The sequence below is a fragment of the Macaca nemestrina genome, chromosome 8, assembly GCF_043159975.1.
Source record: "Macaca nemestrina isolate mMacNem1 chromosome 8, mMacNem.hap1, whole genome shotgun sequence".
Lineage (NCBI taxonomy): Eukaryota > Metazoa > Chordata > Mammalia > Primates > Cercopithecidae > Macaca > Macaca nemestrina.
In genome coordinates, this window is record NC_092132.1 from 52,443,842 (window position 1) to 52,471,607 (window position 27,766).

The 27,766-nt window shown below is 33.8% G+C and overlaps 1 protein-coding gene across 8 annotated transcripts in view; it reads left to right on the forward strand.

Moving 5' to 3' along the window:
• Window positions 1-27,766, forward strand: part of LOC105497260 (triple QxxK/R motif containing) — a 69,846-nt gene that overhangs the window by 15,744 nt on the left and 26,336 nt on the right. The window contains exon 1 of one of the 8 annotated variants that reach the window (XM_071068012.1): window positions 23,850-23,868. The exons of the other annotated variants lie outside the window; for them this stretch is intronic. The gene's annotated coding sequence lies outside the window, so the exon portion shown is untranslated. Of the gene's footprint in view, window positions 1-23,849; window positions 23,869-27,766 lie in introns of those variants that run through there. 8 annotated transcript variants of the gene reach the window in all.

The window sequence follows — 27,766 nt, forward strand, 5'->3', positions numbered from 1 at the left end:
CAACATCTTCCTATCTCTCGTTTCACATTGGTCAAAGCTCACCTTATGGTATGTTGCTGTCGCTATACTTTCAGATTGTGTCCCCTGACCCCAGTAGGCGATTGTTGGGGAAGTTAGATCCTACACTATATGCTTTGTGGCTTCACTGGAATCTGGAGGTGGCAGGAGGAACTGAGCTTCCATGGGTCATGGTGTAGATATTGCTGTAGCTGTGAAAGTGGTGACAGGGCTGTGCCTTCATCTTCACTATAGAGGAAGCCACATCAATCAATGGTATTGGAAAATGAGTTGAAGATAATGGCTGGTGCTGTCCATTGGGCAAGTGACTGAGAGTGCAGTAGGTAGTGAATCAGGTGACATACATAAATTGGGCCCAACATAGGATAATGGGTAATGATTGCAGCCGGCCAACTTCTTTAAAAATTATTTATCATATGTAAATATGCCTTTGACAGTACCTACACCACAGTTAGCACTCATTAGCTATTTAATTTTTTTATTTATTAACTTTGTTTTATTAAGATATAATACATATACATATTTACAGGGTATAGTAAGATGTTTTAATACATGTATACATTGTGCAGAATCAAATCAGGGCATTTAGCCAGCATATCCATCACCTTATATATTTATCATTTCTTTGTGGTGAGAACATTCAAAATTCTCTTGTCTAGCTAGTTTTAAATATACAATATGATATTGTTAACCTTAGTTATCCTAATCTACAATGGAACACCAGATTTTATTCCTTCTAACTGTAACTTTGTACTGTTAACCAAAATTTACCTGTACCCTCCTCCTTTTCCGTTGCTAGCCTCTGTTGACCACCGTTCTGCCTTCTACTGTTATGAGATCAACTTCTTTAGATTCCACATGTAAGCGAAATCATGCTGTAGCTGTCCTCCTGTGCCTGGCTTATTTCTCATAACATAGTGTCCTCAAGATTTATCTATGTTGCCATGAGTGCCAGGATTTCATTCTTTTTTATGGCTGGATAGTATTTTGTTCCATATATATTCTTCATTTTATTTATCCACTCATTCTTTTATAGACACTTAGGTTGATTTCATCTCTTGGCTATTGTGAATAGTGCTGTTGTAAACATTGGAGTGCTGATACCTCTTTGACAAACTGATGTTATTTATTTTTGAATATATACCCACTAGTAGGATTGCTGGATCATATGGTAGTTCTATTTTTTTTTTTTTTTTTTTTGAGGAACCTTCATACTCTTTTCCATAATGGCTGTACTAATTTACATTCCCATGACAGTGTGTAGGAGTTCTCCTTTTCTCCACATCCACACCATTTGTTACTTTTTAATTATCTTTTTGATAATAGCCATTTTAACAGGTGTAAGGTGCTGTCTTGTTGTTTTGATTTGCATTTTCCTAATGATTAATGATATTTTCATGTAACTGTTGGCCATTTGTATGTTTTCCTTTGAGAAATGTCTCTTCAGGTGTTTTGCACATTTTCAGAATGGGAGTATTTGGGGTATTTTTTTGTATCGCATTGTTTGACTTCCTCCTATAGTCTGGATATTAACACTTTGTCAGATGCATAGTTTACAAATATTTTCTTCCATTCTGTAGGTTCTCTCTTTACTGTATTGATTATTTCCTCTGCTTTTTCCTCTTCTAAAAAGCTTCTAGCAGAATCCCGTTTGTCTATTTTTCACTTTTGTTCCTGTGCTTTTGGGGTCTTACCCAAAAAAATCCTTGCTCAATCCAATGTGTGTCCAGTATGATGTTTTCCCTGTTTTCTCCTAGCAGTTTTATTGTTTCAGGTCTTACATTTAAGTCTTTAATTCATTTTGATGTAATTTTTGTATGTGGCAAGAGATAGGAATCTAGCTTCATTCTTCCGCATGTGGATGTCCACTTTTCCCAGCACCATTTATTGAAGAGACCGCTTTTTTTTATTGTGTGTTCTTGGCACCTTTGTTGAGCGTCAGTTGGCTGTAAGTGTATGGATTTATTTTTGGATTCGCTATTCTGTTTCATTGTCTCTGTGTCTGTTTTTATGCCAATGCCATGCTGTTTTGGTTACTGTAGCTTCATAGTATATTTGGAAGTCAGGTAACATGATGCCTCTAGCTTTGTTCTTTTTTGCTGAAAACTGCTTTGGCTATTCAGGGTGTTTTCTGGGTCCATATGAATTTTAAAATAGTTGTTTTCCACTTTTATGAAGAATGTGATTGATATTTTGACAGGAATTGCATTGAATCTGTAGATTGAGTAATATGGACATTTTAACAATATTAATTCTTCCAATTCATGAACATGGAATACATTTCCATTTACTTACGTCTTCAATTTTTTAATCAGTTTTTTAAAATAGTTTTCACTGCAGAGAGTTTTCACCTCCTTGGTTTAATTTATTACTAAGTGTTCCTTTTTTTTTAAGCTATTGTAAATAGGATTGTTGTCCTCATTTCATTTGTAGATAGTTTGCTTTTAGTATATATAAATACTACTGATTTTTGTTGGCCAAGCGTAGAAGCTTGTGCTTGTAATCGTAGCACTTTGGGAGGCTGAGGCAGGTGGATTGCCTAACCTCAGGAGTTCAACCAGCCTGGGCACCATGGTGAAACCTGGTCTTTACTAAAATACAAAAAATTAGTCAGGTATGGTGGCACGCACCTCTAGACGCAGCTACTTGAGAGGCTGAGGCAGGAGAACTGCTCAAACCCCGGAGGCAGAGGTTGTAGTGAGCCAAGATTGTGCCACTGAACTCCAGCATGGGCAACAGAGTGAGACTCTGTCTAAAAAAAAAGAAGAAATACTATTGATTTTTGTGTGTTGAATTCAAATCCTGCAGCTTTAGTGGAGTCTTTAGTATTTTCTCCATATAAGATAATGTTATCTGCAAATGGGCACAATTTAAATTCTTCCTTTCTAACTTGGAGGCCTTTTAATTCTTTCTCTTGCCTAATTGCTCTGGCTAGGACTTCCATTACTATGTTGAATAGAAGTGGTAAAAGTGAGCATCCTTGTCTTGTTCCAGATCTTAGAGGAAAGGTTTCAACTTTTCCACATTCAGTATATTGGCTGTGGGTTTGCCACATACGGCCTTCATTGTGTTGAGGTGCGTACCTTTTATACCTAATTTGTTGAGGGTTTTTATCATGAAGGGATGTTGAATTTTGTCCAATGCTTTTTCTGCACCTGTTGAAAAGATCATACGGATTTTGTCATTAATTCTGTTAATGTGATGTATAATATTTATTGATTGGCATATGTTGAACCATCCTTGCATCATGGGGTGAATCTCACTTGATCATAATTAATGGTATTTTTAATGTGCTCTTGCTAGTATTTTGTTGAGGATTTTTGCATCTATAATCATCAGAGTAGTTATCTTTTTTTTTGTTCCATCCTTGTCTGATTTCATTATCAGAGTAATTATCGTCTCAGAATGAGTATGGAAGTATTCCCTCCTCTTCAATTATTTGGAATAATTTTAATAAAATTAGTATTAGTTCTTTATTAAATGTTTGGTAGAATTCAACAGGGAAGGTATCATGCCCTGGGATTTTCATTGATGAGAGACTCTATTACTAATTTAAGCTGGTTAGTTATTATCGTTCTGTTCAGATTTTCTGTTTCTTCATGATTCAGTCTTGGTAGGTTGTATGTTTCCAGGAGTTTATCCATTTCTTCTATATTATCCAATTTGTTGTCATATAATTGTTCATAATTATCTCTTGTGACCTTTTGCATTTTTGTGATTTCAGTGTAATGCCTTCTTTTCCATCATTAATTTATTTAAGTCATTTATCTCTTTTTAAAATGTAGTTTGGCTAAGAGTTTGTTAATTTTGTTTATCTTTTCAAAAAACAACCAACTCTTCATTTGTTGACTTTCTGAACTTTAGTTTTTTAAAGTTTCTATTTTATTTATTTCTGCTCTGATCTTTATTTCCTTCTTTCTATTGATTATATGTTTCATTTGTTCATTTTTCTAGTGCCTTGAGGTGCAATGTTACATTGTTTGTTTGAGATCTTCTTTTTTGATGCTGGCATTTATTGCTCTATACTTACCTCTTAGAAATGCTTTTGCTGTATCCCATAGGTTTTGAGGTGTTGTGTTTTTATTTGTCTCAAGAAATCTTTAAATTTCCCTTTTGGCCGGGTGCAGTGGCTCATGCCTGTAATCCCAGAGTTTTGAGAGGCGAAGGTGGGCAGATCACCTGAGGTCAGAAGTTCAAGACCAGCCTGGCCAACATGGAGAAACCCTGTCTCCACTAAAATACAAAAATTAGCTGGTTATGGTGGCAGGCACCTGTCATCTCAGCTACTCAGGAGGCTGAGGCAGGAGAATCGCTTGAACCCAGGAGGCGGAGGTTGCAGTGAGCTGAGATCACGCCACTGGACTTTGGCCTGGGTGACAGAATGAGACTCTGTGTCAGAATAAATAAATAATAAATAAATAAATAAATAAATAAATAAATAAATAAATAAATTTCCCTTTTGATTTCTTCATTGACCCATTCATTTTTCAGAAGGATGTTGTTCAATTTCTATGTATTTGTAAAGTTTCTAAAGTTGTTCTTGTTATTGATTTCTAGTTTTATACCATTGTGGTCAGAAAGATACTTGATATTATTGTAGTTTTCTTAAATGTATTAAGACTAGTTTTGTGGTCTAACATGTGATCTATCCTGGGAAATGTTCCATGTGCGGTTGAGTAGGATGTTTATTTTTCCGCAGTTGGTTGGAATATTCTGTAAACATCTGTTAGGTTCTTTGGGCCTAGAGTGCAGCTTAAATTCAATGTTTCCTTGTTAGTTTTCTGTCTGTATGATCTGTCCGTTACTGTAAGTGTTATATTGAAGTCCTGTGCTATTATTGTGTTGGAGTCAATTTCTGTCTTTATGTCTACTAATATTTGCTTTATTTATTTTGGTGTACCAATGTTGGGTGCATATATATTTACAAACATTACATCCTTTTGCTGGAAAAACCCATTTATCATTATATGATGACCTTCTTTGTCTCTTTTATGGTTTTAAAATTTAAAGTCTGTTTTATTTGACATAAGTATAGCTACTGCACTCTCATTTGCTTGCCATCTACATGCAATATCTTTTTCTGTTACTTTACTATCAGTCTGTTTGTGTCCCTGACAGTGAAGTGACTCTCTTGCAGACAGTATACAGTCGGGTCTTTTTTTTTTTTTTTTTTTTTTAATCTGTTGAGCAACTCTAAGTCTTTTAATTGGAAAATTTAATCCATTTACATTTAAGGTGATTCTTGATAGGTCTGTACATTTGAGAAGACAGCCCTCTCTTCTCGCATTTACAGGAGTTCTTCGACACAGATAGAATTTCATTATTTTGTCTAGCCTGTGATTCATGAAGGGCCACCTGGTGATGACCCTGAAGAGAATTTGTGTATTCTTTAGTTGGCTGGGCCACTACCTTTGCTCTGATATCAGATAATGCTACTCTCTGGGCTCTGCTGACTGGTGAGACCACTGACCAGGCTTTCTTATTAGGCGGAGCTGCTGGCTGGGTACTGCAATGGCTTCTGGTCAGCCCAGATATAAGACATATTCCTCGTCTGGGTAATTCTGCTATTTGGGATCTGCGGTTGGGTAAGGGTGCAGGCTGCAAGGTTAGGTGGAGTTACTGTTCTGGACAGGTGGGACCTGAGGCTATGCTCCTTAGGAATGCATGATGAGGGCTTGCTTCCCTCTGGGTGTGGTACCCTGGGATGGGCATTAGGCTGAACTGAGTGGCTGTTTGACCTCTCGGATCAAGCAGGACTAGTGCCTACATTTCTCCCAAATGCATAGAGGCAGGAATCTCTCTGCCTGAGTAGGGTTGTAGGGTGGATTTGTTGGCTGTGTTGAGCCACTACTTGCCTTCCCAGGTGAAGTAGGTATAGCCCCTTTGCTTCTCCGAGATCTCTGGAGGAGGGCATCTCTTCGCCTGGGCAGGGTTATAGGGTGAGCTTTTTGGTTGTGTGGAGCCATTGCTTACCTACCTGGGCAAAGCCAGTGTGGCTTCTTTCCTTCTCTGATATCCCTTCATGTCTCTGACATCCATGAAGCTGGGAGTCCTCCTGCCTTATGGAGTCATTGGGTAGGCATTTTGGCTGTGTGGAGCTGCTGTTTACCCTGCTGGGTCAAGCCATTCTAGCCCCTTTGCTTCTCTCAAATTCACCAATAAAACAATTCTGTGAGCTCACACAAAGTGGGGAAATATTAAGGTTTTGACCACTCAGAATGGCATGTCTTCATAATCAACTAGGTCATTTAGTTGAGGCCCCATTGGGGATAATGTTTTGAAGTAGGCTGATCTATCCCTAGGTTAAAGGTTGCTTAGATGCAACCTAGAAAAAACTTAAGTAAAACCTGACCATACTGATTTTAACTCTCTTTCTGCTCTCAACAAAAAGCCCCAAATGTTTTAAAAGAATAAAATAACATTAGACATTAAACAATGTAACAATTACAGTTCCCTCATCTAGTAAAAATTACTAGTCATGCCACAGAGCAGGAAAGTGTGATTCATAACCAAGAGAAAAACAGTCAATAGAAATAGATCTATAAATGATAGATTTGGCAGAACTACCAGCAAAAAATGTAATCAGTTATTGTATTTTTAAATATTTAAAGAAAAACTTAACGTAAGAGGAAAATAGAAGTTATTAGAATCAAAGGAACTTCTAGTGGTAAAAAGCATACTTTTTGAATTAAAAATTTCACTTTATGGTATTAACAGCAGATTGGATACTGCGGAAGACAAGTTCAGTGTGCTTGAAAATATTGCAGTAACACTGATCCAAAATGAAAGGCAGAGTGAATAATTGCCCCCCCAACAAAAATTAACAGTGCCTCGGTTACTTATGAGACAATACATGGTGTCATATATGTGTAGATGTAGTGTCAGAATAGTGGCAAGTGCAGGGGAAGAAAGAAAAAGTTATTTCAAGAAATCATGTCAGAAATTTTTTCAAATTTGATGAAAACTACAAAACGATACATATAAGAAGCTCAGAGAAGCCTGATCATTATAAAAATAGACAAACAGACACCAAAGCACATCAAAATTAAATTGGTGAAAACAATGATGCAAAAATCATTAAAAGCAGCCAGTATGGGTGAGGAATATAAACTAAAGATAAATTTAAAATGGTTGGTAATGGATGTGTTAGTTAATTTGATTGTAATAATAATTACAAATTGTATGCATATATCCAGTCATGTTGTACACCTCAAATATATACACATATCAATTAAATATTTTAAAATATAAAAAGATAAACTTAAAGATAAGTTTGAAGACTGTTCCATAAAGCTATCCCAGTCGGTAGACAAAGGAGTGTTAGCTTTCAAGTACTCTAAGAATAGTTGTGACCCTAGAACCCTAGAATTCTATTTGAAGAAAAATATTCTTCAAAAATTAAAGATGAAATAAAAGTTTCTGTCTCTAAACAAAAGCTGAGAGAATTTGTTGCCCAAAGACTTGTAGTGCAAGTAATGTTAAAGGTGTTCTTCAGAAAAAAGGAAAATGAAACATTAATCTACCATAAGGAACAAAGAATACTGGAAATGGTAAATATGTAGGCAAATAGAAAAGGCATTTTTATCATTGTTAAGGTTTTGAAAAAGATATGTTGACTCTTTACTGCAAAAATATGGTGTATGTTGATAAAAACATAGATGTGAAATATATGACAATAATATCCCAAAAGATAGAGGGTTGAGTTGGAAGTTTACTATTGCAGGGTCTTATATAATATGTAGAGTAGCATAATATTATTTGAAGATAGATTATGAAAGGTTACATAATATATATTATAAATTCTAGAGTAAGTGCTAAAAATGTAAAACAGAGGAATCACTAATACATTAAAAGTGAAGATGAATAAAATACTAAAAAATGCTCAATTAATTCCAAAGAAGCAAGTAAAAAGAACAAAGAAGATGAGATAAGAGCAGATGGGACAAATAGAAAATAAATTGTAGGATGGTGGATATAAATGCAAACATGTCGATAATTACATTAAATAAAATTACCTTAACTGTACATTCAAAACACATATTTTCAACTGGGTTAAAAAAGCAAGACCCAACAATATACTGTCAACAAATCTGAATAAATAAATAACCATGTGCAAGCTATCTTAATTGTATCTGCCTCATTCCTGCTATATAACCACAGAATTTGGCATTTATCATTTGGGTGTGCTTGTGTGTGTTGGTATATGTATGTACATTTTTCCCTAAATAATATTGACTATTGATTTGTATTTTTTAAATTGTTTTGTAAGTATATGAATGCATGTGTCTTTGTTCACACATTTTAACTGCTTTATATTTGACTTATGAATAAATTATGTAGACATATAGAGTATATTTTTCTTTTTTGCTGTTATTAAAAACATTTTCAGTGAGTGTACTTACTAGTATTTTTGTGCACTATAGAATTGTTTTTCTAGTTCATATAACTAGCAGTTGAATTAATGGTTCTTGTATGTACATAATCTTTAATTTTACTGGGTATTGCCACATTGCTGCCTCAAATATTTTATTAATTATTGTTCTTACCTTATTGTAATAATCTGAGCTCCTATAACAGTTCAATAAGTGGTCATGCATATATTTTTTAAAGGTATTCATAGTATTTATAGCTACTTTATAGATTTTGTTGCTATAGTAAATTAAAATTTTATGTATAAACTTTATATATCATAACCTGGCTGAGCTCTTATGAATAATTATACACAGATTCAAATATTTGTCTGTAGTTTCTCTCCACTTTGCCACCTGGGAGTCATATTATTTGTGAATCATAATGTTTTCTTTTTCCTTTCCAATGCCCTATGCTCTTTCCCCTTTTGTCTCACTGTGCTATCTGGATCTCTCACTACAATGTCTTTGTCTTGCTTATGATTTTTAAAAGAGGACTTTTAATTCTTCTCTGTTAAGGATAATCTTTGCTTTGTCTGTTTGCCTATGTATCAACAGGGTAAAAAGTACTTCTCTATTTCTATTTAGTAAATTCCTTGCTCTTTCCCTTCCTGCCTCCCTCTGTTCATCCTCTATCTTTCTTCCTTCTCTCTCCCTGTAATAGTGAATGGGTATTGAATGTAATTTTTATTTTTCTGTATTGATTGAGGTCTGTCAGTATTTTCCCCCTTTAATCAGTTAACAAGAAGTGTATTATTAAGATAATATCTAATGTTAAATTGTCCTTGCATTTTTGTGATTAGCTCAGCTTCATCATGGAAAATTTTACCATTATGATTATACATACTGGATTTGGTTTTTTAATACTATGTTCAGGATTTTTATATCTTTGTTCATAAGTAAGATTGGCTTGTAATTTTTCATTCTTGTAATGACCTTGCCTTGTTTCCATTTCAAGATTCGATTAGCCTTATGAAATGAGTTGAGAAGTGTGCCAATTTTTAGGCTTCAGAATAGTTTATTATTTTATATACCTGATAAAGCTTGTTGTAGGGATTATGTGTTCCTTGAATGGTTAATAAAACTTCCCTGTTGACCATTTAGTCTTAGCTGTTTTGTGTGTGTATGTGTATGTATCTTATTTTTTAAAGGTAGATTTTTTAAACATTGATTGACTTAAAAAATAATGATAGTTTCATTCAATTTTATTATATTTGATCTGTACGTTCTTCAGCTGCTATTGGTAAGTCTGTTTCTTAAGAAATGTGTTTTTATTTTACTTTTTAAATTCATTGATATGGCATTTTTAATAGAATCCTCTTGTTATATAATGTTAATCTGCTGAATATTGAGTCATATATATATTTTTACTTCTAATACTGTTTATGTATTTTTCTTATTTAATATTTATCACTTTTAGTTTATGACTTTTTATAATTTGAAGGACTTTATTCTTTTTTTAATAGAAAAAAATTTGGTTCTTTATTTTTCAATATTTTGTCTTTTCTAATTTATGCTTACCCTAAGCATTACTTTAGCTACATTACTAATTTTTCAAAACTTTGTTAATGCATAATACTGTACATAAAGCAACATGCACAAAACAGAATATGTAGGTGGTGAATTTTCACAGAATGAACACGCTTTTAACCAAAACCCTGATTATTTTATTTTAGCAATAATTTCTAAACATTTTGCAGTCGAAGTGTTTTAATATTTGTAGTTCACAACATTGATGAAATTGGAATCTTTTATTACTCTTGAACAGTTTATTTCAAATTGTATTTTTCATATTTTATTTGCTAGCTTTTCTGTTTATTATTTTTTGTGAGACTGAATGCTCTTAAAAAGGCCAACAATTAACTATCAAGCAGAACTTTGACATCTTTTTAAATGAAATACCTTATGAAAGGCATTATAGGTTTGATAGAGTAGGAATTAGGGAATAGGAGATGAAAGATGAAAGATAAAAAGCTGGCACAAAGTAGAACTTCTGGTTTTTTGTTTGTATTTCAGTCTATACTTCGGAAATTCTTTTCTCCATCAGTCCATTGTAACAGGAAATCTATTTATGCTTTTTAGTATTGTACTGTTCCGTCTATTTTTGCTTATTTATTTGTTTCTACATAGTGGAGTTACATTAGTTAATAGCCCAGTGCTTATTTCCATTAACCTTTTTCCATGTTGTTTTCTCAATTTTTTAAGCTTAAAATTCTTTATTGTATTTCTCTAGTAGAATAATTTGGTGGTATTTTAAAAGCATAATTTGCATCATAGTTGATAAATATATGTTATAATACCACAATCTGTTTGAAAACTACCAGTCTGCAAATACTAGCAAAGTGCTAATGCTATATTCACCTGGGACTGCAATATAATGAATGCATTTAGTACAACTTCTATGAAATTGGATATATATCAGTTGTTTTTATACTTTTGACATTTAATTACTAATAAAACTTTTTAAAATAAGTCATACAGCATTTTGAAACTATTATGCTAGAAGCAAAATTTCCATAAAGGGCATTCTTATTGTTGTCTTGAGCTCTTTGTTTCCTCTTATATACTTAAGCTTATTTCAGTGTACATAATTTCCATTAGTTTTAAGATATATATGCTTAAAAATTATGTACTTATTGTTAGTTCTGTCTTAATATACAAGGATGTGTTTCTAGGCATGAAAATAATTACCCTTAGCTTGATACATATGCTTATGTATTCTATTTTTTTTTAATTGGAAGATAATTTAGCAATTGTGTAAGAAGGCAAAGTGATTGACTTTGTCAATGGCATCTAGTCTTTCATTGAAAAGACATGGCTAAGGTTTTATGCCTTCTTGTCTGGTACATTTCCCTACTACTCTTTATTTTGTCAAAGGATAAACATTGAATATCTTTCAGAAACTATTCATGTACCAAACTAGAACTTGCTTTTTCAGTTCACCATTGAAATAACCACCATTACAAAAATAATACGCAAATAATAGAGGTTTTTATTTCTTTCACACTTTCTCTCCTGTTCTCTCTTTGTGGACCTAAGTGACTTTTCCTAGTCACTTAAGGATGTTTTTGTTGAATTTGGAAACCTAATTACTTGAAATTGATAATACATATAGAAGTGACTAAAAATTAGCATGAGTGATGCTTGTCACTAAAATAGATCAAGGAGGTTCAGTGAGTGATATGTTATCTGTGTATTTTATAGTCAGAAGTGTGAGAATCATTGTGTTTGAACCTTAGATTAAGTGATGAATCAATATACAGAAACATGATTTCACAATATATGTCTTGAATGTTAGCAATCTGATGTAGACAAGCTATGTTTTTAAATGTATAAATACTTATGTAAACATAAGTATGTGGCTACACATAGGAATGACGCTTTTAGTTTTCTATCTAGAATCTTTATGCCTTATCTTCAAAGAACACTGGTTTTATTCTTTTATCTACCCCTTTTGCAGACAGTCAGATGTTTAGGAGAAACAGACCCCATGGCCAGCTTCAGTAGTAGGTTTAAGCACAGTCTCATTTTCCTTGCCATAGTTTGGAGTATACATCTGTAAGGTATAAAATAAGATGATAGATCTCTATGGGGTATTTAATATTTGATATGACTATTATCACCAAGTTGGTCTGTATGAGCACAGGTTAATTATTCTGTAGATTTAATTCAAATAGGTTATTATCCTTTGTTTCATAGGTGATTCACAAATTTTAAAAATCTTAGGTATTATTTTACAAAATATTATATGAAAAATTAAATATGAAAACTTTATATTGATAATAATATCTGACAGGTTTCCTAATGTTCAAGAGGAAAGCTACAAATATAAATGTGGAAAGGGCAAAGTAGAATGAGAGCCGTGTGATGTTGGATTGGAAATTGGAAGTACTGAGCTCATACCAATACATATATTTTCTAGCTCTCTCTACTTAGAAGGCCTGTGAACAGTGTCAGTTTTTTAGAAATGAGCATATCTTGTCCCCAGATCTTGCTTTCTAAAAACCATTCTCCACTAAAGGGGAACTGGGCCCCTTAGCGAAATGGCAGGTTCCAGAGCAGGAGCAGGGAAAACACATGCTGAACAGTGAATATCTTATGTGTCAGAAAATAAAGAGGTTCTTAAATAATGACGGTGATATGCCAAAAGGACACAAACCACCTTGAAGGAACTTCCACTGGCCAAATCCAGGACAATTTGGGAATCAAAATTTTAAAAATGATATACATTAATTCTAACTAATTAAATAAAAAAACTATGAGTACATGCTGCTATAAACACATATATGAATAAATAAATGGAGAGAAAGAAATGTTTTTTAATACAGTAGGATGCTAACTAATAAATATGGAAGAAATGAGGAAATTATAAAATCATCACATGGCACCTGTCAGAATATAATTAATTCAACCAAGAAACATCAATAAATGCTAACCAAGTAGTTGCAAATTTGATGAATAGGATATTTACATAGTTTCAACGCACCTCCGCACCAAATACTTATTAATTATAAAGGGGAAGAGACTAAATACTCTCTCAGTGGAGAAATTAGGCAGGTACCACCTTAATCAAGTGATCCAAGTTAACACCATCAGAAGAGGGTAGCTTGCAATGAGAACACTGTATTGGTCAGTTTAGTTAAAACAAACAAAAAAATAAGTTAGAAAACAGGAGAAACTTGCTAGTTAAAGGAAAAAATGAGAAATTCACGTTGATTATGCTTTGTTAGAATAATGCTAGATGTATGATTGAAGAAGTTAGGGGTAGATATATAGGCTCTTGGAATATATTTGAGGGAATGAGGTACCCAAGGAGGGCATAATATATAAAGTGAATGAATTATGGGGAACATGGGAACACAAACGCCATAGTTTCATAGGCAGCTAGAGGAAGAATGCTAATGAAAGAGGTCAAGAAGAAATTGAAATGTAGAAGGAGAATCAAGAAAGTGCTGACTTGGAAGCCTACGGCTTGAAGTTTGACGACAGAGTATTCAGTAGTGCCACGTGCCACAGGATGATTTTGTAAATAAGGACAGTCTATCTCAGCATAACCTACTATTGTGATATTCTCATATCTGTTTCAGGTATTGCCTAAAATACTAATCTGTTTTCTGAAATGCAGTATTTTAAAAGAAGACTTGCCATTCTTTCCTTGTATTGCAACACCTTATGGGTGAGAAAACTAACTGAGCTATGGCGTGTGGTAAACTGTCCTGTGTGCTTCATAGCCGGGCCTAGGGCTGTCCTGGATGGTCCTGGTTTAAGTTTATCTTGATGTAATGAATGGAGCCCTCTTTCAGTCTCAAAAGTGTTCTGGCTTGGATGGTAAATTATATGGTCATCCTATTACAGGTCTCTGATGACAGGATATTCCTTTATCACAAGCTGGGGAAATGATTGATAAGCATGTCTCTTAGCCAGTTCTTGATATCTTTTATTCATTAACCAAAATGCTTATTTCCTTCTGTTATAATCCACTTTAATTAGCTTTCCAATAATCTAGGCTTCTATTTCCCAAACTTTACATGAAACATAGGCTTCATGGGATGATAATGTGCATTGCTTGAGAAATCGGACAAACAACATTGGGCAATGTGACTTATGTAAGCCCCCTCTTAGATTGACAGAGCACATGTAGAGACTCAGGAAAGTTTTTCAGTAGACTTCCCAAACTTACTAATAGCAGTTTTATCCTGAAACTACCAAATTTTGGGAACTTGGTTCACATTTTGTTTCAATGTAAAATGCATGTAAATTAAGAAAAATAAAAATTTTAACATTGGATAAAACAAACTTGGTTATCAGTAGTGATTTTGATAAGATTTAGAGTGTATCAGAACATTTCATTTACACCGAACACAGATATATTACTCAGAAATTCTTAGTCAAATGCAATTAACATTTGGGCTAAACATAAAGGCAGTGTCCTTTTTGCTAGTAAATCTTTGTTTCAGAAAAAGTTATTGAAAAATCTGAATCATAAGAATTCACTAATATTCCATTAGAACCAAGAAAAGGCAGTTCATATAGAGGAATTATGATAAAAGAAATTACGCCCGTTTAGTCAGGAATTACAGAGATAAAAGTAGATGCCATCTTAGATGTTTACGTCTAGAGCTTATTGTTTTCCTTCATTTTTTTAGCCCAGTTTTTGGTACCAGCTGGATGAAATAAAGTTTTTTATTCATGTGATAATTCAAACGATCTGAGTTTTATTTAATTTTCTTAAAATAATCCAATTTAGAGGGATTGTAAGCATTGAAAACTCAAGGTTTGTGATCTTTAGATCAATAACCCTGTTTTCAATTACTCTTTGTCTCATCAGGAAAAGCAGTCTGAAGGTTTGTTGGGTAATAGTCAAGTGGATATGAAACTGCCCTTTGTGAACCTCAAAATCCCTGAAGCTAATGGCACCCTTGCTTCTTCTCATTCCTTTTGTCTGATTAAGCTCTTAGTATGCAGTGGTACAGCTGCCTGCCTTACTGGCTTTACATCAGAATTGTAGATGTTTGTTCTTTTTACATGTTTGGATATGTGTCTCTTCTTGTATCAGCACTTTGTAATCCTGAAAACAGGGTCTTCAGTTTCATTTTTCTTTCTTTTTTTTTTTTTTTTTTGGAGACCGAGTCTCGCTCTGTCACCTAAGCTGGAGCACAGTGGCTCAATCCTGTCTCACCGCAACCTCCACCTCCTGGGTTCAAGTGATTCTCCTGCCTCAGCCTCCTGGGTAGCTGGAATTACAAGCGTGCACCACCACGCCCAGTTAATATTTTGTATATTTAGTAGAGATGGCAGAGAAGGGGGTGTTTCACCATGTTAGCCAGGCTGATATCAAACTCCCGACCTCTGGTGATCCGCCCGCCTCAGCCTCCCAAAGTGCTGGGATTACAGACGGAAGCCACTGTGCCCGGCCTATTGTAACCTTTTTGTTTGTTTGTTTGTTTGTTTTTATTATACTTTAAGTTCTAGGGTACATGTGCACAACATTTAGTAATCTTTTAAAACTTTTAGAAAGAACAGTTTACATAAAAAATAATCTTTATTTAAAGGATAGTGTAATTGTGTGATTACTTTTTAGTTTGACTACTAAAAGTTACATCATAGACCAATCCTAGCTTAACTAACCTATCTTCTTTTGCAAATATAATCCAGAAGATTAACTCAAGTACATTTCCCATACTGTTGAAATCAAACCCTAGTGAATCAAAACAATCATTTTCGTACTCGAAAAAATTTCTGTTTAATAGAAGTTCTCTCCCTCATGTGGCCTTTCAGATTTGAAGTGCCTATCGCTTTTATATTTGTGAAAAGTGTAGAATTTAAAAATATAATTCCATGGGACCCAGCTAATGCAGCACACCCCTCCCCCAATGATGAGCATTGCTGATGATGCTTACAAAGCAGCTTTTTGTCTATTCTGGGCAGTATAAAGTTAATGTGTTGTTTTCAAGTGTGTCATGTGTCCAGATGCCACAACAATCTGTGCATTAAAAAAGCATTAAAATAAAAGTAAGTGAAATATTTATGGGTATTTTTTGGTGGGGGCTGGGTTACTTGTGACATAATTATGTTTAGTTTAATTAATTCTATTAGGTTTTGGGAAAAACAAGTGCTTTGTTTTCTTATTTCTTGTTTTAAACATTTTATAATGTACATTTCTAATGCTCTTCCACCCTCGTCAGCCACCCCATACCTACTTCTAGATTACCTGTTTTTGTTGATGACATTATCATCTCTCTAACCCAATATTTGCCAAGTACGGTCCACTAGCCACTTGAATTTGAAAACTGGCAGGGAATAAGTGCTTGTTCAAAATGCTGCTTCCTTGGCCACTCCCCAACATTACTGACTGGGTATTTTTGAAGGGTGAAGCCTGGACTTTGTATTTTAACCATCACTAAAATTTAAAAACATTGTCATCTTCAGTTTTTCTTCTGCCTCATTGCCCCCATCCAAGCTGTTCCTATATTCTAAAAAGTAAAACACCAAATGGAACTTCCTTTCTACTTGTTGCCTTGATTTATCACTTAGTAGATTACTTTTGGAACTTAGCTGGATTTTTTTTTTTTTCCTAGCCTATTTAGTTAACTTCAAACCTCCTTGTCTTTCTAATCTTATTAAAAAGTATCTGATTTGGTTACCTCACTGCACTAAATCCTTTTATATTTTCCTGTTGAATTCAGAAAAAGTCGAAAGTTTCAGGGAATCATTAGAAACTTCCACAATTTGATCATGGCACCCCACCCAGGCCTTGCTGGTCCACCAGAGAGGCTGACAGGCTTCACAGTCCCTGCTCAGGCCTCCCATCTACTTCCAGCTGTGTTTCTCAAATGCTAATATGCAAAAGAATTGCCTGTGACCTTGTTAAAAAGATAATCAATGGTTCTCAAACTTTAATGGTGACAGTAATCACACGGGAAATTTAAAAACAAAACAAAACTAGAGATCCATATACCTTAGCCCCTAAGATTCTGATTCAGTAGGACTGTGATGGGGCCCAGGAATATGCATTTTCAAGAGTATCCCAGACAACTCTAATGGTGATTATGGACCATACTTTGACAAATGCTGATCTGGACTCTCAACTGCTCCCAATGAATAGGTGATACTAACTAGACTCGAGATCTGAGACTTTCTTCTGTGGTGCTGAATTCTAGCCAGCTGAGTTTTCCTGGAGGGATTGGGACTCCTCCATTTACCAAGGCTACAGCTGACTCCTGGAGAGGCCTGAGTACTCACTGCAGTTTTGAGATAAAGCTGGTTCAAGATACTACACATTCCTGTTAGCTTTTTTCACTGCCCTACCTGACCCATTTGGTTATAGGTCCTCCACTAAATACTTATGCCCATATTATTCTGTATTATCTTTGGTTTTTCATGGACTAATCTCCTGCTATTTCCTTTCCTCTCTATTTTTTTATATCCCCCTTGAACCCAGTTCATCCCAAACGCTTTATTACTTTTAGCTCTTGATGTTAATTGAAACTTGATTCTTCTTATAAACACCACTTTCCTGAAGCCATCTTAAATGGAAACTATTCTTCTTTTGTTCATATACCAGTGGATCAAGAGGTTGGTTTTTATCATTTTATTTTTTATTGCCACTTCCAGAACATTTACATTTCCTGCATATAAAAGCAAACAAGACAAATCAAACAAAAAACCCAGCTCCTTTGTGATTTATTCCATTTGACGGTAGTGTCCTCTACCTCTCTCTTTTGCTGTTTATCTATGGATATCTGGGTCCCTTCTCAGTCTTCCTACCTCTGAGTCTTTCTTTGCATCCTCACCCAAATCCTGCTACCATCTTGGGTACCCATAATGCATATGTGTGACATATGCATTATCCTGGTCTTTCAGTTCCTTAACACATCTGCCATAATGTTTTCCTACCACGTCAGTCTTTCTGGACCAAAACTTACTCCATCTCAATAATAATATTAATTGCCTCACACTCACACTGACTAGTGACCTTGTTAATAACCTTTCTTCTCTAGTAAAATAACTAATTTTCTCTCCTAGTATTTGGTTTTTGGTTATTTTTTTACTCCCAAATTTTGTTATTTGGTTATTTTTTACTTTCAAATTTGGTTATTTAACTTTATCAAGTTCGAAGATTGGTCCACTTTCTGCTTAACTCTAAACCACTACTACCTTCACTTCCTTTTCTACCTTTAGATGCCATAAAATATCATGTCACCCACTTTTTATAGTATCCTAAAGTTTTCTGTCATGCCTACCTGGGAAAACTTAAATTCTGCTTACTCTAGTAGACTACCCTTCCCTATGTCAGCACTAAGTAGCTAAGTACTCAGAAAGGAAAATATTATTTGCAATCCGATTGTGCAATGCTATAATAGATTCATGGTTACCAAATTTTTTTGGTCTCTTAGTGATGCCCATGAAGCCTGTTTTTATTTTTTATTTTTCTATTTTTTAGAGATGGGGCCTCAACTCTGTTGCCCAAGCTGGAGTGCAGTGGCATGATCAGAGCTCACAGCAGTCTCAAACTCCTGGGCTCAAGAGATCTTCCCACTTCAGCTTCCAGAGTAGCTGGTATTACAGGCACAAGTGACTGCACCCAGTTAGTCCTGTTTTCTTTAGATAACTCTTTCCATTCCTCCACAGCATTAATTCCAACTCTGCACTTGCAAACCTTCAAACTTCCCACCTTTCCTTTCTCTCATAAGGAGATAATCTTGCCTGCTACTTCATAGTGAAAACAGAGCTACTACATAGATATCCCTCTACTTTTGGTTACCAGACCTCAAGTCTTATGTGTAATTTTGCCCGTTATTTTCTCTCTTTCTTGATAAAGTGATGGACATAGTGTGCTATGATTATTACTTGAAATGAATGCTGGATTCTACTCTACTTGGAAACCTCATTGTTACTTTTTTTTTTTTGTATATTCACCCTCTCACTTTCTGGTTGTTCCTCCCAATTATTATTTAGACCAACTCAAACTTTCATCTTTAATCAGAAAAGAAGCCCTAAAGAGTAAAAACAAAGCATAACAACAACAACAACAAATCTCTTCCTCAACCTCAGTTCCTTTCTACTTACTATGCTATCTGTCTCCTTCCTTGTATTTATTTTATAATGGATTGGTCTGCAATTTTCATCTCTGCTCTCTCACCTCTCACTTATTCTTTAGCCCATAGGAAGTATATGACCATTTAAGTACAGAGACATCATTGCTTCTTTTTCTCAGCATAATATTGTTGAGATTTATCTCTACTGCCTATGTTCAGTATTTTATTTTTCTGGGTAGTATTATACTATATGAATAAACCACAGTTTCTCAACTTCCTGGACTCATGCCATTCTCCTGCCTCAGCCTCCCGCGTAGCTGGGACTACAGGCGCCCGCCACCATGCCCCCAATTTTTAACTATTACGAACAAAGCTGCCATGACCATTTTTGTAGAAAGTATTTTTGTAACCATATACATTTATCTCTCTTACATAAATATCTAGGAGTAGAAGTGCAGAAATTGCTGGTAGTTAACTTTGTAGGAACTGCCAATTTTATAAAGAAGTTGTACCAGAAATTTCAGTTGCTCCACATTCTCTTCATTATTTTGTATATGAGTTATTTTTTTTTGAACCATTCTAGTAGATATGTAGTAGTATCTCAGTTCTAATTTTAATTTGCACTTTGCTAATTACTACTGGTGTTAAGAACTTTTTCATGTGCTTGTCATTTGTATATCTTATTTGCTGAAGTTTCTGGTTCCTGTTCAAGTTTTTGACCCCTCTTTAAATTATTAGGTTGTATACCTTATATTATTAAATTTTAAATGCTTTCTGGATGCAAATTATTTTGTCAGATACATGCATTATGAATACTATCTATCTGTAATAACCTATTTTCTTACTGGTGTCTTTTGATAAGCAAATATTAATTTTGATGTAATCCAGTTCATTCTTTTTTTCTCTTTTATGATACATCCTACTATGTTTTCTTCAATAAATATTTGCCTCTACAAAGTCATGAATATAATATTTTCCCTAGTAACTTTGTTGTCTTAGCTACTTTGTTCAGTTGTATGATCTATCTTCAATTAATTTTTGTGTATAATATGAGATGGGGTTAAATATTTTTGGTTGTTTTGTTTTTCATAAGGAAATATATTTGTTCTAGCACTATTTCCTAATACTGTGTTTTAGTTCCCTAGTTTGGCTGAAAGATGAGTCCCATCAACTAAGATTTCTTTCCTGGAACATGACTTTTAAGGTTTACACAGATAAGTGTCCTGTACTTAGTTTTCGTATAAATTTTCATATCAATGTTGGCAAGTGATCAGGATTTTAGCAATCATCTTTTCACATATTTCAGTTTTTAGATACTTTACCTGCAGCTGTAAAGGAAATTAGTTTGTCAAAGTGTAGGTGAACTGGGCACTTCTATCTCTGAAAACTTTAGAATAACAACTGTTTAACTCCAGTTTTATACAGTAAGAATTTGTTCCTCATTGTAATAACTTGTCTCAATGATAATATAATACTATTAATATGAGTAATACATAAAATTAATTGAAATAATTAATATGACTGATAATATTAAAATGATTAATATTACTTATAAAATTGCATTTTAATGTTATAATTGTGTATACCTTGTCCACTTCACACTTGATAGTCTTTCAAATGATCTTTTTTTTTTTTTCATTTCCTTAAGTGTGGAGAACTGTCTTTGAAGATCTGAATCATGAATGATGCCTCTTAGGCAAGATCTGAATGATTACTCAGAGATGACTCTTGTGTGCAATATGAAAATATATAGGTTCCACAAGTGGGGATGTATTGAAAGGACATTTAAAGCAAATTGCAGAACATAGTAAATTCCTGGAAACGTGAATGAGCTTGTCAAAGTCATGGAACTAAAAGCTGAATTTCATAGTGCACTGGAACATAAGAAAGGAACAAATGACAAATTCAGATCATTAATGGTTCTTTATACTAAGGATTTTTGCTTTAGGAAATGTGTCATCATTTCAATGACTTAAGTATGTTAAGTGAAGGAACAACTTTAAATTTGTAATACTCTGGAAACGGTTAATGTGCAATAAGATCAGGGACAAATATATTCTGTGTTTGTTATATCTTCAGCATCTAGCATGGGGTTGTATTTTCATGATTGGTTCTCAACTTTGATCCAGCCATAACCAAATACCTCTTCTGTCTCACTACAGCTTCATGTTTAACGAAGAGTTTTCTTAGGTAAATGTATTTCTTTTAGCCTTAAAAACTAAGATAATTATTTTTTCTGTGGTCATGAGTTGAACTTTTTTTTTAATAACCTGTGTTTTGATATGTATTTAAATGTCACAGTCTGGATTTAATGCTTTTTCTGGAATCAGAGACATATGTGAAGGTTTCAGATTTCTTATTTCTTTACTTGTTCTCTCTGGATTTCATAAAAAAGGTATAAATGAGCAATAAAATAACTTGGTCGGAAGGTGATTGAATATAATACTACCTTTGTTTTTAAAGGTCACGTATTAATGCTTAAAAATACTGTTGGCAAAATTGCTCTGGAAAATTCAGGTTAAGAAAGCATACTAAAAACAAAAATGCTATGTGTAATCTTAAAAGTCCTAATGAGTGTAAAGTTTAATTAGATAAAAATTAACTGAATTATTTTAATATCCAATTTAGGTATTAAATAAAATTAGCATTTTTCTTCTTTAAATATGTGTTATCAAGTCTCAAGAATGTCGGAAACTTCTGTGATGATTTCATCTGAAATAATTCCTACAGCAAAATTCATAAATAATAAATATTATCTTATTAATCCATATTTTAGTTTAGCTGGGTCTCAGAGCAAGTTAGTTCCTCAGGGAATGCAGTGTTCTTTACAAAAGAAGGTGATGAGACATAATCTCCAAGGAATTAAATTGTGAAAACAATCTTGGTATTGTACATGCTAATATAAATCTGTTATTCCCTTTCCACATCTATCACAACACATTTTAAATTGTGGCTGATCTTGTATGCAAATAGCTGTCTTATTAGAAATTGCGGCTGTATGTGTTAATGTCTCCCTGGATTTCTTGGGAGTTTGCTATCTAACCATCAAAGCAATAGAAATGAATGATGATTACCGCAAGGCTTTGAAGAACAAAGAAAAGTCAGAACATTTTAAAGGTTCTACATGTCTGAGTCATTGACAGTTTGCACCATACAGATGAATAGGTGTCTCTCCAGGTCATTTAAAATAGCCTCAGTGTGTTTATTAGTAAGGCAAAATGCTTTCTTTTTTTGTGTATGTTTCTTGCAACTAATAAAATGTAAATAATTTGTGTAAGAATATGTTCTATGAGCATGTTTTGTTTTATCATTTGGTAAAACGTCATTTTACTTACTGAACAGAATATAATAATTTCAAAGACAATTAGAAAGTTTAAATTTTGATTAAATATTACCAAACCACTAAAAATAACTAAGAATAAAAATTTTAAACCAGTTTTTCTCTAACGTATCTTGGTTGAAATTCTTTTGAAGGCTTTTATGTTCAGTGATTATTATACATATAAAATGTCTGTTCATAGAGCATAGACCCCTCTAAAAATTTAGATTCTTTAGATTTTTCCCTGGTATAATTTTTAATGTAGCATATATTAACATATAAGTAAAATTCAGCTACTTTGGTGAAAATATATTTTTGATAAACCTCTTACTTTTTTACTTACTGTTGGTAGTGAATGAATAAAGTATTGACCTCTGAAGTGTTATCTCTGCTGGGATGTTGGTTTAAATGACCAGAAAGGAATCGGAGGAAGCACAATGAGTAACCATTTTGGTAGATAGCCTTAGTGATTTGCTTAAAAAAAATAATTAAGCATAGTGTGTAAAGGCAAAGAACAAAACTCAATTGAAAAGGGAATAATATATTGAGTGTTTACTCATTTAATCCAACTTCTTTCCTAAAATGGAGTGGTATCTTCCCTACCCACACAAAATTAAGACTAAAATAACTTGATTCCTATTTATAATTAATAAATGCAAAATACTATGCAAATATGATTGCTATATGAATAAATTATAATATATCTATTGACAATTTTTATGGTGCTTGTCTTCACAGAATTATTTTTAATGGTTTGAATGATAAGAACTAAGACTACAGAATTAGGTGCCGTCTTGTTTTTATTGCTAGAATTTTAAAATGGTTTCTTAGATGTAATAACTACATGGTTTATTAGAGATGAAAATTTAACTTATTTGACTTTGTCACAATTTGAATATTCCTAGATATTGCAATAATACCATAAATATGAAGATTATTATGATTAGAAAAATAAGTTTTTAGCTGAACTTATAATTTTATTACATATGAATAAAAATTATTACATTGGAGATGCCTCTCACTGTATTGGGTGGGATCATTGTTAACTGTCTGTGTGACAATATATATAGATAAACAATACAATTTTGTCTGAACAGATTTCAAATGCATTTAGTGTTTTAGAACCTTGATAAACTCTTTAGAAAAATTACAGTTTGATAATTGCATCAGTTTATATGGAAACATCTATACTTGTTTGTTTTAGTTTCAGTGATGACAACTATTGTAACAAATAGATGCAAAAAAATGTATAGTACTGCAAATGCTGCCCATTTATTTTTTGTTATCACAGCAGTATGAAAGAGAAAAACAAGTTAGTTGGATAGCTCTCCTCCATGCAGTCATTCATGATCCAGGCTGTCATCATCGTCACATCGTGTTCAGAGTTACCCTGGAGGTCATCTCCATTTCATCCAGATAAATGAGTATGCAAGGAAAGTTTTTATAAGTCAGTTCTAGAAGCAGCAAACATTAACTTACTCACATTCTGTTGGCTGAAAATAAGTGATGTGCCCACAACTAACATCAAAGGAGGCCGGGACATTAGTCAAGTGTACCCAGAGGGAAAAAAAGAACATGTATTTTAGTGAGTAGCCAACAGTTTTTGTAATAATTTATCTTTCTGGCATGGAAATAGCTATGCACATTTATTTTTTTCTGTCTCCTCAATAGAGAGAACCTAAACATCTAGCATTTATTGCATCTAGCTCCAAGCCAAGGATCTCAAGCTAACACATAGGCCCTCTCTCTCAATTTGCCTGTGACATTTTCCTACTCCTCCCCAGCATCACAGAACCCCTAAGAAATAATGATCAAGCAGTGGATAACTGCTTTATACCTGCAATAATCATCCCCATTTATAAAGGGAAGAATGGAAAACAGCCACAGGAGTCATTGGTCCATTGTGATGATGAAACCTGCTGCTCACGAGACCACTGAGAAGATCCATTGTACTGAAGTAGAAGTTTCAGCTTATGGTCTTTTTGTCAATTCTTCATGGCTCTTCCCTCTGGATGGTTCTTCCTTTCTAGTCATGTGTGAAGTAGATGTTACAAACTCTATAGAGTTTGCCTTCCTTGAGTACTGCCGTATACTGGTTTAAATGTAGAGGCCTCAAAGTTGGCTTTCATTCAAAGTCATTTTTAGATTATGTTTCTGGTTTCTTTGTAAATATAGTTCCCTCACATTTTAGTAACCTTCTTACCATTTCTACTCAATTGCATGTGCCAGTAAACACTGTGCAATTTCTTTCCTAGACCTAATTTTCATGTCCACTTTCTGTGCTTCAGAACTCCTAGGCTTCTCTTTTGCTACTCAATAGTGTCTACTTTGAAGTAGTCTGAAATAATAGGCTCAGGTGAGACAGTAAAAACCCCTAATCTGCTATTTGTCTCTCTCTCTCTCTTTTCTTTTTTATAAGCTGATATGTTTTAATGGGTCTTTGTTCTTCAAAGCCTATTTTCATTTTTTTTTTCCTGTTGGTTCTCAGAAGAATGTGGCTTTTCCAACATTTTTAGCCCCAAATTACTGGACTTTCTATTCTCTCTATTTTTGCTTGTGACATGACCAGTTCTTGTCTGACTTCATCTTCATCTTGTAATGCCGTACTAGAAGGAATGAGGAACAACTTCCAGGCACCAGTTTGAAGAATACTTATGACTGTAACATTCATATTCTATAAATAATGACATATTATAATTGAGGCTAGGAAGTATAGTCTGTGCTAGGAAGAAAAGGAGGATATGAGTGATCAGGTTGTACTCTCTGCTGCAATATTTAAATTCAATAAAAATCATAAAACTTACAGAGCAGAAATAAATTTTAATTCTGACAAAAATACAAAAAAAAAACCCCAACAAAACAAAAAGTTGTTTTTTTGAAAAGATGAGTAGAATTAACAAACCTTGCTTGCCCGAGGAAGAAAAGGAGAAAACTCAAATAAAATGGGAAACAAAAAGAAACATTACAACTGATACCACAGAAATGCAAAAGATCATTAGCGACTACTATGAACAACTATATACCAACAAATTGCAAAATCTAGAAGAAAAGAATACATTCCTTGGCATATAAAACCTACCAAAATAAAACATGACAGGACAGAATAGTTGAACAGACCAATAATGAATCATGAGTTTGAAGCACTAATAAAACATCTTCCATCAGTGAAAAGCCCAGGACCTGATAGATTCATTGCTGACTTCTACCAAACAGTTAAAGAAGAACTAATGTTGTTTCTACTGAAACTATTCCAAAAAATTGAAGAGGAGGGAATACTTCCAAACTCATTTTACAAGGCTGGCATTACTCTGATACCAAACCAGACAAGAATACAATTTGAAAAAGGGGAATACTACAAGGTAATATCCCTGATGGACATAGATGTAAAAATCTCAACAAAATACTAGAAACCAAATTCAGCAACATGTTAAAAAGATAATGCATTATGATCAAGTGAGACCACCCCAGTGATGCAGGGATGGTTCAACATTCACATATCAATAAACATGATGTATCACAACAACAGAATTAAGAATAAACACCATATGATCATTTCAGTAGATGCTGAAAAAGTATTCAATGAAATTTAACATTCCTTCATGATAAAATTAATATTTTAAAAATTTCTCTACTACCCAAAGTGATCTACCGATTTAATGCAATCTCTATCAAAATACCAATGACATTCTCTGCAAAAATCCTAAAGAACAATCCTAAAATTCACATGGAACCGTGGAAGATCTCCAATAGCTAAAGCATTTCTGAGCAAAAAGAACAAAGCCAGAGCATCACACTATCTGATTTCAAATTATACTACAAATTTATAGTAATGAAACAATTGGGTACTGGCCTAAAAACAGACACATAGACCAATGGAACAGAACCGACAACCCAGAACTAAATTAACACACTTAGAGTCTACTCATTTTTTGTAAGAGTATGAAGAAGTTACAATGGGGGAAAGGAGGATTGTCTCTTTAATAAATTATCCTGGGAAAACTGGATATCTATATGCAGAAGAATGAAAGTAGATTCTCTAACTTTCATCATATACAAAAATCAACTCAGATGGATTAAAGACTTAAATGTAAGACATAAAACTATGAAACAACTAGAAAAAAACATTGAGAAAATACTTCAGGACATTGGTCTGGCAAAAATTTGGGGGGTAAGATCTGAAAAGCCCAGACAACAAAATAAAAAGTAGACACATAGGATTACATCAAGCTAGAAAGCTTCACAGCAAAGAAAACAATCGATAAAGTGAAGAGACAGCTTGCAAAATGTGAGAAAGTTTTTGTAAAATATTCATCGGACAAAGGATTAATACCCAAAATATATAACAAGCTCAAACAACTCAATGGCAAAACACAATTCAAATAAAAATGGGCAAAAGACCTGAATAGACATTTCTCAAAAGAAGATACAAATGGCCAACAAGTGTATGAAAAACATTCTCAACATCACTAATCATTAGGGAAATCCAAATTGAAAGCACAGAGAGATATCATCTCATCCTAGTTACGTGGCTACTATCAGAAAGACAAAAAATAACAAGTGTTGGTGGGGATGTGAAGAAAAAAGGGAATGGTCATACACTGTGGGTGAAGATGTAAATTGGTACACCATTATAGAAAACAATATGGAGGTTCCTCAATAAACTAAAATAAACTACCATATGATCCAGGTATCTTACTCCTGAGTATATATCCAAAAGAAAGGAAATCAGTATGTGGAAGACATATCTGAACTCTCACGTTTATTGCAGCATTATTCACAATAACCAAGATATGGAAGCAACCTTGGCATCCATCAATAGATGAATGGATAGCAAAAATGTGGTCTCTATACACAATGGAATATTATTCAGCCATAAAAATGAAACTCTGCCATTTGCAGCAACATGGATGGAACTGAAGGTCATTATGTTAGGAGAAATAAGCCACGCACAGAAAGACAAATATTGGGTGTTCTCACTCATTTGTGAGAGCTGAAAAAGTAGATCTCATGGAGGTAGACAGTAGAATAGTGGCTACCAGAGGCAGGGATGGGAAGTGGGTAGAAGGGTAGAGAAGTTGGTTAAGGGATACAAAAATACAGTTAGATAGAAGGAATAATTTCTAGTATTCAGTAGTACAGTATGAAAATTATGATTAACAATAATTTATTATATATTTCTGAATACCTAGAATAGAAGATTTGTTTTGCTCCCAACACAAAGAACATGTAAATGAGGTGATGGATATCCCAATTTTTCTGAATTGGTAATTACTCATTGTATACAGGTATCAAAATATTACGTATATCCCCCCAAAATATGTACAACTATTGTATATCAATAAAAACATGTTGAAGATTAAATCGAACAGTGCATATAATGTAATAAGCATGAAAATGTTAAGAAATGATAGTAGTTTTTATTGTTTACATTAAGAGGGGCAGAACTAGAACTGAAATTCATTTACTTTGGTTGTATATGTCAT